At 43.8% G+C, this 11,921-nt stretch overlaps 1 long non-coding RNA gene across 1 annotated transcript in view; it reads left to right on the top strand.

The window, feature by feature from the left end:
- Nucleotides 1-9,786, top strand: part of LOC140506397 (uncharacterized) — a 29,537-nt gene extending 19,751 nt beyond the window's left edge. Inside the window, exons 3-4 of the long non-coding RNA XR_011967919.1 lie at nt 477-578; nt 8,348-9,786. This is a non-coding gene — a long non-coding RNA (uncharacterized lncRNA). The remainder of the gene's footprint in view (nt 1-476; nt 579-8,347) is intronic.
- The last annotated feature ends 2,135 nt before the right edge of the window (nt 9,787-11,921 follow it).

Consider the following 11,921-nt stretch of genomic DNA (forward strand, 5'->3'; position numbering starts at 1 on the left):
CTATTATATTCTAAAGGGAAAGACAACATATACACAAAAGAGTGGTGACCAAAGAAGGAAATCTTTGTTTTTGAGAGTAATGATGGGTGGAGGCATAGGGCAGAAAGTCAAGTCATTTCCAGAGGCAGGAATTGTATTGATCTGATAAGGTTTCCAGAACAAGAAGTAGAAACAGGGGGGCAGTGGGGGAGAGACCAGAACTTGTGTCCAGAGTGGATGAATATGAAGAATAGTGTGGAGTCAGCTATTTATAATCAGGCAGATAAACTTGTACTCACTCTCATGCCAATCAACATCAACGGTAGGGCAGAGTTCCAAAGCTAAGTGGGTTAATTGATCCAGGGACAGAGGCTGATCTGGAAGAGGGGCAACTGCAGGGTGAAAGATTTGCTGGGTGGCTGGAGGTGTAGCATGTTCTGAGAGGGAGCAGTCACCTATTTTCCCTCCTAATTTTGTCTTCTAATTTTTCTCCTTAGTTACTTCTGCCTCCTTCCTTAGAATATTAGAACATGAGTGTCATTTCTCCAGATGGATATACAAAGAAGTCATTTCCAGTGGAGGAAGCTGAATGAGCAAAGGTATGATGGTGGAAAATTCAGGAAATTTGCAATAAATAATCCAGTTTAGTATAGAATGTGTGTGTGTATCCTATATAGATAGATAGATAGATATCCTCTCTCTCTCTCTCTCTCTCTCTCTCTCTCTCTCTCTCTCTCTCTCTCTCTCTCTCTCTCTCTCCACCCCTTCTGTCTCTCTTTCTCTCTCTCTTTTTCCCTCCAGAAAGGTTCAGTAGGAATAGTGCTGGACCAGGAAGGCAGGAGGCCAGATTATGGGAGCTCTCAAATATCGGCAGAGGAACGTTTTATTTGGTGGATGATGGGGAACACTGAGGGTTTTTGTGCAGGGGAGGGACATCATCAAAACTGTGTTTTAGGGAGATTGCTTCTCCTTTTCTTGTGTTCCCTTCCAACTGGATATTCTTCTAATTAGTGAGGAGTCATTCTGACTGAGTTTGCTGGACTGAAACCCAGGCTTTTAAAAAATCCATCTTACCAAACAAGATATCCTGCAGCTATCTTTGCCTCTAGATATACTGTAGTCACGAATTGCCATTTTCGGTTTTCCCTACAATTTCCCCAGAAGCCATCAGATCAGTATCTTTGAATTTGTTAAAAAAAAATTTTTTTTGGAGTCAACTGATATTTTTCCTATGTCTAGAGTTAAGGGAATGTAGTGAAATTCCACCACCACCACTCCAAATACCCATCAAATAAAGGCCACATTTGTATGAATCCCCTCATTGTCTTCTGATTGGCTGTCAGCAGGTACCTAACCCTGCCTCTTCTCTAACTCTTTAGTCAGATGTGTGCTGGATGGAGAAGGCTCATGATAACATCTGGCAGATTAAGGATTCTGATTTAGAACTGGAGTGTTAGCGTTGGTCAATTAGACTCAGAGATTGTTTTAGAAAATCTCAACTGTCAAAAAATATCCAGTTTGAGCTGTGACTCTCATTAAACAGAAATAAAAAGGTGCATGGCACGTTCTGAGTCCAGTGTAGAGTTTTGAGCATGTTTTTCTGTCTCTCCAAATCCTACCCAGTGCTTCAAGACTCAAATGAGACCCCATATTGTTAAGGAAGTCTTCACGGACCAATCTAACCACTTTCTGAACTCCTTTCACCATAGTCTTCACAGTTAATGTAATCCTGGGACCAAATCAGTAATCACTGGTAATCAGGAGTCACATGACTAACCATACAGCCTTGAAAGTCTAGTATAATTTAATATTCTAATACAGAAATTAGAACTCTTGAAAAACAGCAGATGGCATGAGAAACCATTCAAGTCTTAATGTCACTGGCCTACTCCAGCTAATTGTCATACAGAACTCCTGAAGGCTTCCTTCTTTCCAGAGACCTCCCTTAACACTCTATTTTTACCTTTCTTACCTTGCTTTATTTTGTGTGGCAGGGGTCTGGCACACATGCCATGCACTATGGATGGTATCTCTCCAAGTGGAAAGCCTGGGGAGCCTATGTCTTGGAGTCATGGGAATACATTAATGGAACTGCCTTGGAGAGATTAGAGAATATGCATGGACATTCTATAACTCATTCCAGTCTGCTTATCAAAGAGTTAAGAGAAGCCCTTTCTTGATTGTCTGTGTGGCTGGGACAAAGTGGGGGGAGGGGAAAAATCTTCTAGTCAATAGGCATTTATTAAGTGTCTACTACTACTAGTGTTACTATGCGCCTATGGCAGGGCTAAGTACAAAAGAAACAAGAAAGGACAATCCCTGCCCTTGAGCAGCTCACAATCTAATGAGGGAGAAATAGCAACAGATAGCTACAAACAGAATTGTGTTCTTCCTTCATTGCTGAGGAAGACCATGCCTCAGAGAAATAATGACATGACTTGCACTTGACTTTGTTTTGAGTGAGGGAGAGCTATGCAGGCCACCAGCCTCACTTCTCCTCCAGAGCCATCTGAATCCAGTGATGTGATATTCCTCAGCATGACTGAAGATGGCCCAGGATGCACTGGGAGACCTTGGGCCCTTTAGGCCAAGGTCTTTGCCAGCACTCACTTAGAATGAGGCAATGGCCATTCATTCAATAGGCCTTTTTAAGAAGTAGCCAGGGCACGGCCCCTTTAATGAGGTCAAGAAAAACAAAGGCACAGGTTGGGTGGGAAACAGCAACAGTTACTATTGATAACCCCTCTAAAGCTAGAGGGGGTCCAGGAGCCAGCTACAAACAAGCTAAATACAGAATAAATAGAAAATAATCAATAGAGTGAAGGCTCTGGAACAACAAGGGTTTGGGAAAGGTTTGCTGTAGACAGTGAGATTTTAGCTGGTATTGGAAGAAAGTCAGGAGATAGAAATAAGAAAAAGAGCCTTCTAGTCATGGGAGACAGCCACTGAAAGTGCCCAGAGTGTGTGTGTGTGTGTGTGTGTGTGTGTGTGTGTGTGTGTGTGTGTGTGTGTGTGTGTGTGTGTGTGTGTGTGTGTGTGGCAAGGGAGATAGGAGGGTATAAAGTGTAAGAAGACTGGAAAGGTGCGGGGGTGGGAAGGTGGGGGAGGGTGGGGAGGTGATGGGCTATGAAGTGCTTTGAACACCAAATAGAGGACTTTGTAATTGATCCTGGAGGTGATGGGAGATGAGTCTAAGGGTATGTATGTGTAACAGGGTCAGACTTGTGTTTTAGGTAAATCATTTTGGCAGCTGAATAGAGGATAGACAGAAGTGGGGAGAGACTTGGGGGGCAGGCAGACCCACCAACAGGCTGCTGCAATAATCCAGGTGTGAGATGATCAGGACCTGCTACAGGGTGGTGGCAGTGTCAGAAGAGAGATGAGGGTATATTGGAGGAATATTGCAAAGGTGAAATTGACAGACCTTGCCATATCCTTGGTAACTGAATGGACATGGGCAGGGAGAGGGTAGTTTGAAATTGTGAGGAGTTGAGAATGGTGCCTGGATTGCAAGACTGGGGAACTTTAAGAAAATATGAGTCAGCCTTGGCCTAGTCCAGGGGAAGCTGCAGCTTTGAGGCCACATGTGGCCCTCTAGGTCCTCAAGTGCAGCCCTTTGATTGAATCCAAACTTCTGTAAAACTTGGACTCAGACAAAAGACTACACTCAAAGACCTAGAAAGCCACAGGTTCCCAACCCTGGCCTAGTGTCTTGCGTCAGTTCTTCCAGTTCTGCTTGAGATTGGACTCTTGGTCATGGTGAAAAAGAGTGCTATAAGAAGAAAAACCTTGAGGCCTTCTCCCTATTAGGCAATATGGTTTCTAAGAATGGGGCCTTAGTCTTTGGCTTCTGTATTTGTTCTTTTTCCTTCCAGGAGAAGGAATTGAAACCTTGTAAAAGTAAGAACCCCAACATACACAGGAGCGCCTGTTGTATAGGTTCTTAGATTTGTTTTTCTAAAAGGAAAGCAACTTTTGAGGGGTCAACATTCACTTTAATCAAGTACATGTATCAGTACTTAGTCCAGGAGAAAAAGCACCCTGAACTTAGAGGAAATATAGAGGAAATCAAATCAATAGACAGGGCTTCCAGCTGTCTGACAGTAAGCAATACATACATCAGAGATCAACAGACAGACCCAAATGTCTGACCATACTTACATAGTTACCAGAGAGAGAAGAGCCCATATTTGAGTTTTCAAAGGAGGGGGGATCCCTAGTGGCTGCCCAGAGTCTCCTATGGCCAAACAAACACTTTCAATGAATGAGTCCCAAAGTAAAACCTCACCTCAGTGTATTTGTACACTTTTCAGAGCCAGAGGGCATCACAATCCTTGAGAACCAGTGACTCATTAGAAAATTAACAAAAGGTGTGGGCTTCCCCTAATCAAGGCCCATTAATGGATGGGAAGATCTTTAATCTCATTAGCATTAGAGACCTCCGATTCTATAACTTTCCAAAGTCAGGAGAGTATCCAGGCATTTTAGTTGCTGCCTATGCAACATCAGTGTTTCAAAGAGCAAGGAATGACCTTTGGAACCCAATCTTGCAGTAGATGATACAAAGACATCCAATATTGATGCCAAATTTGGATCTGAACACGGCAGAAACAATATTATGTAAGAACTAAGTTTTGAGGCCACTCTCAATAGAGACCAGAGTGGGATAGGAAAGAGGGTGCTTCCCAAGGTAGTTGAGAGAAATGGTTGCACCTTTGTCATTGCTACTCATTTGAAGTAAATATACTTTGTAAAAACTAATTGATGTGAAATGGTGAAATAGAACTGGGGTGTTACTCGTTGATGAGTAACTATACAGGGAACATAGCCCATGCAAGATTAAGCGAATGGCATTATAGGAAAACCCCAAGCCACTCAAATTCCTGTAGAATCCTTAGAGTTGTAGCCAGCCTGAATCTGGGACAATAGGCCAAAGCATATTCACTGTATTTGTGTTATAATTATTTGCATGTGTTGTTTATCTTTGACCCTAGATTGCAAATTCACTGAGGATAAAGAGTCTATGTTACTAATGTACTGGTCTCACCATCCCCAGTGACCATGCCCATCATGCTCTGACAGCCACTCCTTTCTTTGGATTTCACTTTCCTTATCTAGAAAATGAGGGATTTGAACCTGATGGCTTCAAAGGTCCCTTCCAATACTAAATCCTATAATCCTTACATTAAATTAAATTAGATGTTGGATTGGATTGAGTTCAAAATGCAGTGTATTGTTCTCTTATTTCAAGCATGTAACTCTTGTCTCCCCAGCAAGAATGTATGATTCCTAGGGTGTCTTTTCCTTGTCTTCTATCTTCTGAAAACAGACAAAGGGGGACACAAGACCCTCTTGCACAAGACAATGAGGACAGGAATTTAATATGTTATTTCACTAGTATAAGGAATTCTCAGATGCGGAAACTCCTTCTCCTAATGCATGTTGGTGACTTCCCTTCAATACATAGTCTTATAGAGTTTCCTAGTGCACTGAGAGGGCAGCTAGGTGATTCAGTAGATAGAGCACCAGACCAGGAGTCAAGAAGACTCATCTTCCTGAGTTCAAATCTGTCCTCAGAGACTTGTTAGCTGGGTGACCCTGAGTCTGTCACTGAACCCTGTTTAACTCAGTTCCTCCTCTGTAAAATGAGGTGGAGAAGGAAATGGCAAATCCCTCCAATATTTTTGCCAAGAAAACCTCAAGTGGTTTCCCAAAGAGTTAGAAATGACTGAAAAATGGTACAAAACATGCACTGAGAGGTTAAGTCAAATGGAAAGATCACACAGCTAACCTGTGTCAACGGTAGGCCTTGGGCTCTCTGTTTCCAAGGTCAGCTCTCTACTCACTAAAACAGGATGCCACTCAAGGGACACAGAAAGTGATAACTAAATCCATGTTGGTTAGTTGGGTGAATGAAGAGGAAGACAGGATAACAGTACTAGATAGTAGTTAATCAATGCATAGCCCACAATGAGTTTCCCACCTTCTAAGTACCCCAACATATTGTCTCCCCAACAAACTCGAGAAAGTGAAGGACTTGTCTTATGCTTCTTTGTATACTCTGCAAAGGGTCATATTATCAGATTTTTTTAAAGTAGAAAAATAGGCTAGGCAGGAGTCTTCCACCAGGGCCCTTCCCTAATACCATAAGTGCTGCTCTGCTCATTACAGCAGAGAACGAAGCAAACACACAGCAGGTACATAAAGAATATTTGTTCAACTGAATTAAATTGAATTAAGCAGAGTTGAATTGAGGAATATTAGTAGGAGAGGGAGTGATCCAACTAAATAAATGGAGAAATGGCCTTTTTTTCCTCGATGAACCCTTTCCTTTTCTCTCTAGACACTTTCACTCCTCATTAGTTGCTTTCTACTGCCACCCCCACCCCCATATTCCCAGTCCAAGTATCAATGAGGCCCTTCTCTCTCACCTCCCCTTACATCCAAATCCCCTTCCAGTGTTTACTCTTCTAATGCCTGAAATCTGCCATTCTCTCCTTCCCCATTAGCTCAGTGATCAGAAAAATTATCATTCCAGGGAAAATGATGTTTTTTTCTTTCCCCTGGTTTTTCTGGAGACTGAGGGGGGAATTCTAGGATGAGGGAATGGATAAAATTTGGAGTCACTGTACCGCATCCATCTAGAATATTTGATTTATCTTTTCCACTCCCATACTCATCAATCCATCCTTTTGCCCCGCCAGTGTGTTGTAGGGCACACATTTATTTTTAAAACTAAAGAAAATTTATTCATTCTATGAGAATTTTGGGAAGCCCCCGGACAGAAGTGATGACATTTTGGAATCCTACAAAAACCCAGGCTGGGAATCACTGGGTGAAATGGAAGGAATGATCGACTTGTTATTGGGTGGTTGCGGTTGAGTGAGACTGTGATCTCATTTGGGATTTTCTTGGCAAAAACACTGGAGTGATTTGCCATTTCTTTCTACAGCTCGATTTACAGATGAAAAAAATGAGTCAAACCGGGTTAAGGGACTTGTCCAGGGTCACACATCTAGGAAGTGTTTGAGCCCAGGTATGAACTCAGGAAGATGAGACAACTCCAGACCTATCCACTTGCACCACCTACAGAAAATAAAAAAAAAAGGACAGGAGAGAATAGAGACGTAAGAAGAAATGGGAGTAAGGAAAGAATTAGAGAGACGGGATGTGTGTGTGTTTGTCCTTTGCTGCCGAAGAAGACCATGCCATCAGAGAAATAATGACATGACTTGCACTTGACTTTGTTTTGAATGAGGGAGGGCTGTGCAGGTCACCAGCCTCACTTCTCCTCCACAGCCATGTGAATCCAGTGACCAGATATTCATCAGGATGACTGGAGATGACTCAGGATGAGGCAATTGGGGTTAAGTGACTTGCCCAAAGTCACACAGCTAGTGAGTGTCAAGTGTCTGAGGTGAGATTTGAACTCAGCTCCTCCTAATTCCTGCACTGGTGCTCTATCCACTAGCTGCCCCTAGAAGAAGGGGATAAAAAATAGAAGAAGGTAGAAAAGCGATAGGTAGAGAATGTCAGAACAGAGGAAGGAGATTGGGGAATGAGAAGCAGAAAGACAGAAGGGGAGAGGGAACAGTGGAGAAAAAAGAGAATATTAGAAAATATCCTTTTCCCCAAAATGTATCCGTGCACATGTGTGCGTGCGCTTGTGCGCTCTGCTGTGTAGGTTGGTCCGCTCTCTAGGACTATTGTGCCAGCAGCTGGAGCAGGACTTTAATCCTCCGGGGAAGATCCACAAAATCCCCTTCTCCCTGCCCTCCCGCCCCCCACCTTTGGCCCCCGGTGCCTGCACGCATCCGCTTCAATAGGGGCGGCGTGCACCTGCGGGGAGGGGCCGGCGTCGGCTCTGCAGTTGATCTCCGGACGCGGAGCATGATAAAGGCTCGGAGCTTTGGTTTTTGAAGAGCTGACAGGCCCGGTCCTCTCCGCCTGACCCCCGACCTGCAGGTGGGCCGAGCCATTGTCGCCGGCATGTAAAGCCCCGCGCGGGGCTGCGCTGGGCGCTGGAAAAGGGATCCATTTCAGGTCGGCGCAAAGAACAACAAACAGCCGGGCCGGGTGCGGGGAGGTAACCCCGCCCTCTGAGGTTTACTCAGCTATGAAGTTAATTTCCCCAAATATTTGTGCAATTTACACAGCCAAGGCCCCTCGGCTGCCTTTCATAAAGCTGGTTACAACTGTTGATCCCGGTTTGTTTTTCCAAAACAAAATGCTTCGGGAGACGTTGGCTCGCAGGGTGCCCCTTGTGAAACTGGAAGAAGCCGTGCAAACAAATAATAATAGTGGCTTCCTCCAGCCCCTTCGGACGGCAAGGAGGCTTTAAAATGAATATCTTATTTCTACCAAACAGAAACTCAAGCCAGACCAGAGACGGGAAAGCCCAGGCGCTCCACCTGTGGGGACTTACGCAAGAGAAAGCAGCCAAGGCAGCCCACCGTTGTAGCTCGTTTGGCTGTACTTGAGCTTTGGAAACATCCAGTGCAACAAAGTTACTGAGGGGACCGCAGGGTGCAAAGCCCTCTGCTAGATACTCCGGGAGAGGGAAATTGAAGGTGCAAAACGCTGGACAAGCTAACGAGGAGTGTGTGCTGCAGCCCGCTCAAACTGGGTGGGGGATTGATGGATTGTTACAGTTAGAGTTTTCTATATGAACATTTCCACCTCAGAAATCATCAGACGCTACAAATCAGGACGTGGCTTATTCTTCTGTTGATTTCTACACTTAAGAATGATGGAGAGAATCTTAGTTAGGTGGATTAAACCGAAAAGTGTATTGGGCATACTTCAGATGTTAAAATATTTACCAGAATACCCCCTGAAAGTCATAAACACTGCAATACAATATTAATTGCTACAATTTAATACAGAAAGAATACAGTCTTATTCGAGGGCATTAATGAATTCTAAAACAAAGTACTGTTTGCACTCGGAGGGAGAGGCTGTTGCTGACTTGGAGGTGGGCCAAGGGAAGGCTGACTGCCACGACTTCTCATGGAGATTTTGCCCCAGGGACTGTTGAATATTTTATTAGAGTGATCTAACTGTAGCAAAATGTACCTTGGACAAAGCACTGGGCCTCAGTGTCCTCATCTGTAAAATGAGGAAATTAGACCAGATGATCTATCAAGTCCCATCCAACTCTGAGACATTGTGATTGCTAACTATTGCTAATAGGTTACTCAGATTTTAATGTGTGCCATTTGGTGAAAGTGAATTAAAGAAAAACAGCAGGAGGGACGGAGGGAGTGCTTTCCACCGTTTATAATCTTAGAATATTTTCCCCCCAGGTCTATCCACATTATCTACATGACACTGTGACAAGTAGGCATTATTTTGTTCCACTGATATCTCCTCCCTGTCTCCAACTTCTCTCCCCTCCATTTTATCCTGTGCTTTGCTACCTGATATTTCTTTTTACTAAATTTTGTCACTCTCCTGCTCAAAAACCTTCCTTTGCTCCTCATTGCCTCATTAATATAGTCCAGATTTCTTTGTCTGGTATTAGGTTACGTGGCTTCTACCTACCTTTCCTATCATATCATCTGCCATATACCTATGCTAATTGTCTCTGCTAGCTGAACTATCCTAAACCTTCCTGTGACCCAATGCCTTCCATCAGTTGCTATACCTGCTCCCTAAGGGAAGACAGCAAGGGGCCAGGCAACTTCCATTGTTCCCAAAGTCACTTCCCCTGTCCTGGACGTTTTCCTGCTACTTCTGCCTCAGGAGAAAAAGGAGCAAGAAGTGCCTTCCGTTGCTGCTATGCATATTCCTTGAAGGAAGGTTGCTGGAGACATGTGGAATGATTTCCAACTGAACCAGCACAAGACAAATTCCACCTCCCCCTGTCAGTCTGATCTCCCAACTGGGATGTGGAGAACCTCTGATGGAAAAAGAGCAACCTTCTCTTTGACCTCAGGCCTACCCTATATGTGCTTATCAAAACCCCATTCCCCATCCCACCACCCAGTTCCTTGTTCCCATTCCCTTCAACCCTCCCACCTCAAAATTCCAATCTGGGTTGATCAGAGTTCCCAAGGTCAAGGCAGGAGATTTGGAATATTCTCTGCTTCCTGTGGCCACTTCCAGGTTCTCTCTCTATTTCCATCACTCAGTAGTCTCTCCTTGGAAGTTCATGCTATTCATCTCTACTCTATTCATCCAATCAAAACTCTGCTAGCTGTTGTCCTTGTGGAGATGGACATTTCCCTTCCTTCCTCAGTGAGTTCAATGTCTGGCTCATATTTTTTTCTTTCCTCCCCAACTTCTGCCCTGAAACTTAGGGACTTCAATATACACTTTGATTCTCCTTCAAATACACTCAGTTCCTCAACATGCTTGCTTTCTGTGGCCTACTCCCTACACCCCTCTTCAGCCACACACAAGGATGGTCATATCTTTGATTTTGCCATCACCCACAAATGTACCATTTTCATATTGAAGAATTCCAAAATCCCCTTGTTTGACCATATTCTATTGGTTTCCCACCTCTCCCTTGACTTTCCTTTACCATACCCTGCTCCTTGTCCACACCATGACCTTCAATTCCTTGACTCCTGCAATTTTCTCCCAGGCCATTACCCCTGAACTAGTCACTCTCTAATGTTTTCCCATCTTGATTCCATAGTGGACCAGTTCAATTCTACAGACTCCAACAAGTCTGCTTTTGAGACCCTAGCCCCCTTATTATATTGCCAGTTGTGCTGTTCCAAGCCTCATCCCTCATTTCCAACTTCACTCCTACGCTTGTGCTGCTGAACAAAGGTGGAGAAAATCATACAGTCATTCTCTACACTACCCTCTACAAATTTATGTTACAGTACCTCAATGGGGCCATCACTGATACTTGGCAATCCTGCTGTACCTCCCTTATCAACTCACTATCCCACTTTCCATAACAGTGCTTTTAAAGTTTTTCATTCCTGCTCAAATCTCTGATGGCTTCACCTCCTTTCCACGGAGCTGAGAACTTTGCCTCATATTTTACAGAAAAAAATTGAGGCAATTCCCTTTGAGTTCACCTTTTTCCTTTCTTCCTCATCTCATATCACTCATATGCCTTCTACCACTATTTACTCTTTCACCCCTGACTCCCACAAAGAATTGACCTTGCTCCTTACCAAGGCTAAATCCTCTATCTGCACAAGTGATCCAATTCCATCTGGGATCAATGGAATGGGATCATTTGTGCAGGTAGATGGGTTAGCTTCCAGCAGATTGCCCCCTCTGCCATTCCCACTCTACACTTATTTTCATTCCCTTTTCTACTGTCCCTTCTCCTACTACCTACAAACATGCCCATGTCTCCCCCATCCTCAAAAAACCCTCACTTGATCCTTCTATCCTATCCTATATAATCTTTTATGGCTAACCTTCTTGAAAAGGCTATGTACAATACACTGCCTTCTATCTTCTCTCTCTCTTCTTAACCCTTTACAATCTGGCCCCTAACCTCATCATTCCGCCAAAACTACTTTCTCCAAAGTTACCTGTGTTCTCTTAATTGTCAGATCCACTGGCTTTTTCTCAGTCCACATTCTCCTCAGCCTCTCTTCAGCCTTTTATATTGTTGATCCCACTCCTCCTTAATAGCCTCTTTTCTCTAGGTTTTTGGGACACCACTCCTTCCTGGTTTTCCTCCTGATAATCAGACCAATTCTTCTTGGTCTTCTTTGCTAGATCCTCATCCAGATCATGTTCTCTAACCATAGGGTGGCCCCCAGAGGTTTATTCTGGTCCCACTTATCTCCTCCTATTTCACTTGGTGATCTCATTAGCTCCCATGGATGTACTTACCTTCTCTATGCTGATGATTCTCAAATCTATCTCCAATCTGCCATATCCAACTACCTTTCAGATATCTTGAACTGGACATCCAGTAGACATCTTAAACTCAACATGTACAAAATTGAACTCATTATCTT

The sequence above is a fragment of the Notamacropus eugenii genome, chromosome 5 (genome assembly GCF_028372415.1).
Source record: "Notamacropus eugenii isolate mMacEug1 chromosome 5, mMacEug1.pri_v2, whole genome shotgun sequence".
Lineage (NCBI taxonomy): Eukaryota > Metazoa > Chordata > Mammalia > Diprotodontia > Macropodidae > Notamacropus > Notamacropus eugenii.